This window comes from Camelina sativa, chromosome 14 (assembly GCF_030686135.1).
Source record: "Camelina sativa cultivar CO46 ecotype springtype chromosome 14, ASM3068613v1".
In the NCBI taxonomy this organism is placed as follows: Eukaryota; Viridiplantae; Streptophyta; class Magnoliopsida; order Brassicales; family Brassicaceae; genus Camelina; species Camelina sativa.
Genome location: NC_141893.1, coordinates 18880844 through 18887102, shown reverse-complemented (window position 1 = coordinate 18887102; position 6259 = coordinate 18880844). Strand labels below are relative to the sequence as shown.

The 6259-nt window shown below is 40.7% G+C and overlaps 1 non-coding gene across 1 annotated transcript; it reads left to right on the top strand.

Annotated features, from left to right (window-relative positions):
* Positions 1 to 4831: 4831 nt before the first annotated feature.
* Positions 4832 to 4938, top strand: LOC147928407 (small nucleolar RNA R71). The gene has a single exon (XR_015581056.1). It is a non-coding gene; the product is annotated as a small nucleolar RNA R71 (small nucleolar RNA).
* Positions 4939 to 6259: the final 1321 nt, after the last annotated feature.

The window sequence follows — 6259 nt, the reverse complement described above, 5'->3', positions numbered from 1 at the left end:
AAAAAGGTAAAAACTAGGTTTTAGACTCTCTAAAAAGCTGGACTCTTTGGTGGCTGCAGGTACAAGGGCCTTATATAGGAGGTGAGGTGGAAGCCCTAAAAATACAAAAAGTCAAAGCAGTCAACGGCTCGGTCAACTCGACCAGTGCTCGGTCGAGTGGCTGGTCGAGCTGGCTTCTCTCGTGCATTCTCCACTCGGTCGAGTCCTTCTCAGCACACGGTCGAGTGGTGGTCGAGTGTGCGGTCGAGTTGGACTCCGGACCTTGATTCTACAGCCTTAACTCTCTTGTTTTCTCCTCAGTATTGCTTCACTTCTCCTCAGCATTGCTTCCATGCTCCTTAAGCTCCAAAATCACCTGTTTATGCATGAAAAGATGCAAATGCAATGCAACTATACTCTAATGCATGATTAGTCCTAAAGCTACACAATAATGGCCTAAATGGATAGCAAAAAATGCAAAAGTTGTGAATAAACTAAGGGAAAACAAGGTAAAATATATGAACATCAACACCCCCAAACTTAGTCTTTGCTTGCCCTCAAGCAAATAATCAAGACAAAAGAAGGTAGGTGAGGTTTGAAAGTGGGATCTCAGCTCCCAAAGCTTGCAAATAGACTATCTAGAATCAATGTCCAAGTTACTAGTACTATGATGCAAGTTGAATGAGCTATACTTAAAGACTTTAGACAAGCATATCACAACCTTTACTGATTTGAGCCTTAGACATCCACATGCATTCAAATCAACCATTTCCTATCAAGAACATTAATCAATTCTATGCAATGCTTAAACTCATTTGGCTTGGAAATAAAGGCTTTGAGACAATGATGATCTCTTTTTAGAGTAGGGCTTATCAAAATCAAGGTTCTCTCATGAAAATGGATTGAGCTTTAGAAGAATGCTAAAGGTAAAAACACCTAGACACATACAAGAATAAAACCTTGTCTACCCAAAGGCTCCCAAAGTGTTTTATCCTAGCAATCTAAACCCAAATGATCCTAGTTCTACCCTTTAACTTTTTCTCTTCTTTTTCACCCTTTTCTCTTTTGGTTTTCAAGTCTTAGGAGATGTTTCTTATTTGATCTTTCTAGTGGGATGGAGGATTCTTACTTATTTGCTATGATTCTCTTTTCTTCTTATTCTCAAGACATATAAGCATTTTGCTAGACTTTCCTTTTCTTTCTTTTTTTTTCTTTAATTAGAACCCTTCTCAACATTTTTTTTACTTCCCATCCTTTCACTAGACTTTTACTTAAACACATTCTCCTCTTAAAGACTCTACCCTCTTTTCTTTCTTTTTATTTTTCTCTTTTCTTTTCATAATAGCCAAGTCCCAAACCCAACAAGTGAACCACCTAGTCCTATCTAGTTTGAAAAATGCAAACTAGAACTACACAAGGCTTTACTCTTGTCAGTTCAAACCTAACACTTTCTACCAAGCTCAATCCCAAAAAGGCCTCACACACACAAGAATAAACATGGCTTGAAAGAAGGTTTGGTTTAGGGGTAGGAGTACTGATTCTTAATGAGGAAATCAGCTACTTGGATCAACAAGAGTGGTAAAAAGGAAGAAGATGATCCAAATATGTATATGGTATCCATGAGTTTAAGGCAATGCACACATTGATAATTTAAAGTCAATATTAGGTTCTTATAAATAGGAAATGGTTTCAAATCTCAACATGCTTCAATTTAGACCAAATGAAATGTAGGAATTCAAGGCTTGGTTCAATCTTATGCTTCTAACCACTCAACTAGCATCAAAGTACTATTAACTTGGGCATTGATCCTAGTCTAGTGAATAAACAAGCTAACAAGGGAATAATCATCATAGATCCCTAATGCAAATACTATACAATCCTACATGAAACATGCTAAACAAGATCCTAATGTGCAGTGCAAACTACATGAACACTCTTTTTTTTTAATAAAGATTTTTTCAAAAATTTTCAAATTTTTAGGGTTTTTCTATGCCTTAGATGCTATGCAAGTATTAACATGATGATGCTAAAAATTTGAAATAAGAAAACAAAACACAACATCAAATGCTATTTCAAACCCTCCCCCAAACTTAAATCACACAGTCTCTGTGTGAAAGAAATTTGATTGAGGATTCAAGAGTAAAAACAAATCACAAAACACAACATCAAATGCAATGATATCTACAAGTGAAGGTGATAGTGGTACCTTAGGGATTGTGGAAGTAGTTGTCCACATCCATCTGCATGATGTCATAGGAGTAGTTGGGGTCTTGCTGTTGACTTGGAGGTGGAGATTGGGGCAGCTCGACGATGGGAATCGACCGGGACTCGGTCGAGTACGTGCTCGAGTGGTGGGGTCGAGCTGGAGCACGAATCTTCTTTTCCTCTTCTATCTGGTCTCCCTTGCTTCCCTGATCGTGAAAATACCAAAACAAAATCAAAATACCAAAAACCTTAAACAATATGTACCTTGCTTCCCTCCACTTGATCGTTCTAGCGATTTGAAGATCAAATGGGCCTTAATTCCTTTCTAGCTCGGTCGAGTACCTCTCGTGGGCAGGTCGAGTGGGCCTGCGAGTCTCCTTCTCCAAGTCTAAATCTCTCCTTACCCAACTACATTTTCACCTAAAGGTCTGTCCAACACAAACATAAAAGAAAACACATCAAAACTACAAGGAAAATAAACCATATATACAAAGGATACCTTAGGGACTTCCTCCTTAGTGAGCTTGTTTAAAGTCACTAAGCTTGACTTTGGTGTCCTTTTTAGACTTGGTTTAGATACCAAGGAGGTGATGAAATCCTCTCTGGAACCTCTTGATCATTGTGAAGTTGATCCTTGATCTCCTCACCCTTAACACACAAACCATATTTCTTCTTGATTTTGAGCCTTGGTCTTGCTTTCCTTAAGGACCTCTTGTTCAGCTTAACTTGGAGATCCTCAACCATACTAGTCAACTCTTGAACTGACCTCTTAAGCTTTTCCATAGAATCATCTTGAGAGGAGAGCTTAGCCTTTGGATTTGCTTCACCACTTAAACCTTCTTGACCTCCTTTGTCCTTGATAGTAAAAGGTTGATCATCAATGGTAGGAAGGTTTGTTGGGTTATAGATGTTAAACTTCATGGCTTTATCTTCAGAAATGTTCAAGGTCACAAGACCCTCTTTGACATCAATAACTGCTCCAACAGTGGCTAGGAATGGCCTTCCAAGAATGATTGGATCTTCAGGTTCCTTGTCCATCTCCAACACCACAAAATCAGTGTGAACCCTTGCCTTCCCTATCTTGACTGGGACATTCTCCAACCTTCCAACTATCTCCTTGTTTGACCCATCAGCTAGACATATATGAAGGTTGGTGGATTTGAAATCAGTTCTCCCAAGCTTTTGTGCTATGGAGTATGGCATCACACTTGTTGAAGCTCCTAAATCACAAAGGCATTGGTTGTAGTGGAGATAGCTAAGTGTGCAAGGCAGATAGAATGGACCTGGATCCTTAAGCTTGATTGGAATGATAACTCCTCCAAGGTCCTCAAGATCCTTCTCATCTTGAGCTTCAGCCTTCTTCTTTGACAAATCAAGCAAAAAATCTTTGTAGAGAGGATATGGATCATACTGTTCCAAGGCAGGTCCTCTCTCTTCTTCTTGGTAAGCAATGGTGATCTCTTGTATGGCCAACACTTCCTCAACCACAGCTTCTTCCTTTAAAACTCTCTCTTCTTCTTGTTGCTTAGCCATCATCTCCTTTCTCTCAATGATTTCCCTAAGCTCCTTAATCTTTTGTGCTTTGAAACGTCCTGGGAATAGAAGAGGTGGCTTGTAAGCAGGAGGAATGTACTTAGCAGGCTTGACATCTTCTGAGTCTGCAACTCGATCGACCACTCGAGCATGCACTCGGTCGAGTGGCTGTTCGAGTACTTGGTCGAGTGCAATAGCGGACTCCAGTAGCTTTGCACAAACGTCACTTGGGGCTTCAGTAACTAATGAATTCCCCCAAACTTGGACTTCATTGTCCTCAGTGACTTCCTCATCAGAGATATGAATGGCTTTTGCAGTGAACTCCCTTGGATTTTGAACAGCTTTTCCAGGGAGTTGGTTGGGTTTAGGAGCTGAAGTAGAGGCAATGTTGCTCTCCATATACTTCACTCTGGAGTTGAGACCTTCAAACTTCATGTTCAGATCATTGTACTGTGATGTGAGCCTTTGATTCAATTCAGCAAACTGTTTGGCTTCCTTAATCTTGCCTTGTGTTTGCCCAATCAACAACTGTTGCATCATTGCTCTTAAGTCTTGTTCCTGGCCTTGGTTAGTCTGAAACCCTGGTGGGGGACACAATTGGGGCTGGAACACTTGATGTTGTTGCTTGGGGATGTAGTTTTGTTGCTGTTGAGGTTGTTGAGGTGGATAGACTTGGTCTTGAGGGTTGGCCACATTTGTGCTCATATAAGAGAGATTGTTGTTTTTGAAACCTCCTTGGTTGTAGCCTTTGAATCCTCCCTGGTTTTGCATGTAGCACAACTCAGCAAATTCAGGCTCCCCCTCTTGAACTGGAGCTTCTTCTTCACCAATGAAGTGAATGGACTTGGACTGGCTTAGGAGTATCTTGTCACGTTTCTCATTGACCATCTTCAAATCCTTCTTATACTTGTCCTCTTGATCAGTTGAGGAGCCCCTTATGGTCCTATCATAGTCCTCATTATAATTGCCATCAAATTGAGCAAGATTCTCAACTAATTCCCATCCTTCTTCCACATTCTTGTTGAGGAAGTTTCCATTAGAGGCTGTATCAAGAAGCATTCTTATCTTGGGAAGCACTCCTCTATACAAGGTGCTTAGAAGTGACTCATTGCTGAAGCCATGGTGAGGGCACTAAGTCTGGAATCCTTTAAACCTCTCCCAAGCTTCACAAAAGCTCTCATTATTCCTTTGAGCAAACCCAGAAATTTCATTCCTCAACCTAGCAGCCCTTGTATTGGAGAAGAACTTGGCCAGAAAAGCTTTCTTGCATGCATCCCATGTGGTGATAGCTCCAGTAGGAAGAGTCTTCTCCCAAAGGTGAGCTTTGTCTCCAAGAGAAAATGGGAAGTGCCTTAATTTGAATCCATCTTCACTCACTCCATTGATCTTTGTGAGTCCACATATTCTGTCAAACTCATCAAGGTGATCTAGTGGATCCTCCATTGGCAACCCATGAAATTTGTTGGCTTGTATCATTGAGATCAATCCACTCTTGATCTCAAAGTTATTGTTTGCTACTGAAGGTGGCACAATTCCAGCCCTTTGGTTGTGGGTATTGGGTGCATCTCCTGCACCAATGTGCCTTGGTCTCTGCTCATGGATAGCTGGTTGCTCCATGATGTCTTGACCTTGTTGTTGTTGAACTATTCTTCCCTGCTTATGTCTCAAACCCTTTTGTAGCCTGTGGATGTTGTCAATAGGCTGTTGAAGACTATCTTTGCCTTTTGACCTTGTGTGCATCAACAAACTCTACTACAGACTCGAACAGGTACACGGTCGAGCGCAGGCTCGAGTGGGTGGTCGAGTCGACTCGGAAGTAATGGCTATTTAGATCCGGCTTCTGGCTCGATCAAGTGCTTGATCACAGCTCGGTCGAGTGGTGGTCGAGTAGGTGGTCGAGTGGGTACCTGAAACACAAAACAGCCAAGCAAAGGAAGATTCGAGTTCAGTAACTTCACAAGTGTTTAAACGAACTTAATCTTAGACTAATAATGATCCTAAATGTCACAAAACACACTCAAATGGGCAACGACGCCAAATTGAAACTGACTTTCTTTGTGGTGTGGTGAATGAATGATGTATGGAATGATGATGTATGGAATGAATAGAAGTCAGGGTGTTTCAATTCCCCTTATGCAATTGTAGTATAAGAGGTTTCAATCCAATCTGAGTGTTTGTGAACAATCAAGATGTGCATATGAGTCTAAGTCAAGCCAATTGTAAAGATTGTTTGTCACTAACAATCCTATAATGAGATATGAAATGCAGAAAGTAAAAACAACTAGAACAAGATACTAAATGCAAACAGAACAGACAAATTAAAGCTATAATGAAACTAGAACAGAAGTAGACACTATGCTGATGAACTAATGCAAGACAAGTAATGAACAGAAAACTAAGTGAATGCAATGGAAATGAAACAGGAATGAAACAAGACAATCACAAATCATAAACACAAGTTCTGGGGATGAACTCAAGCAGCACTCGACCGAGTGTAGGTCGAGTACAGGGTCGAGCTAGACTAAACGTGAAAACAGAGCAA